Below are 367 nucleotides of genomic sequence, written 5' to 3' on the forward strand. Positions count from 1 at the left end.
GAGATATTTTGCTTGTTTGTTTGTATGTAGATGATCTTATATTTACAGGAAATAATCAAAGTATGATCACTGAGTTTATGAAGGTCATGGCTCAAGAATTTGAGATGACGGATATCGGCCATATGGCCTACTATCTTGGGATAGAGGTAAAGCAAATGGAGGACTGCATTTTCATCTCACAAGAAGGATATGCGAAAGAAATTCTAAAGAAATTCAATATGGAGGACTGTAAGCCCGTATGCACCCCCGTCGAATGCGGAATCAAGTTGTCGAAGAATGATGAAGGTGAAAAAGTAAATCAAACACTTTTTAAGAGTCTTGTTGGAAGTCTAAGATATTTGACGTGCACAAGACCAGATATCCTTTT

This window comes from Olea europaea, unplaced genomic scaffold, assembly GCF_002742605.1.
Source record: "Olea europaea var. sylvestris unplaced genomic scaffold, O_europaea_v1 scaffold399, whole genome shotgun sequence".
Lineage (NCBI taxonomy): Eukaryota > Viridiplantae > Streptophyta > Magnoliopsida > Lamiales > Oleaceae > Olea > Olea europaea.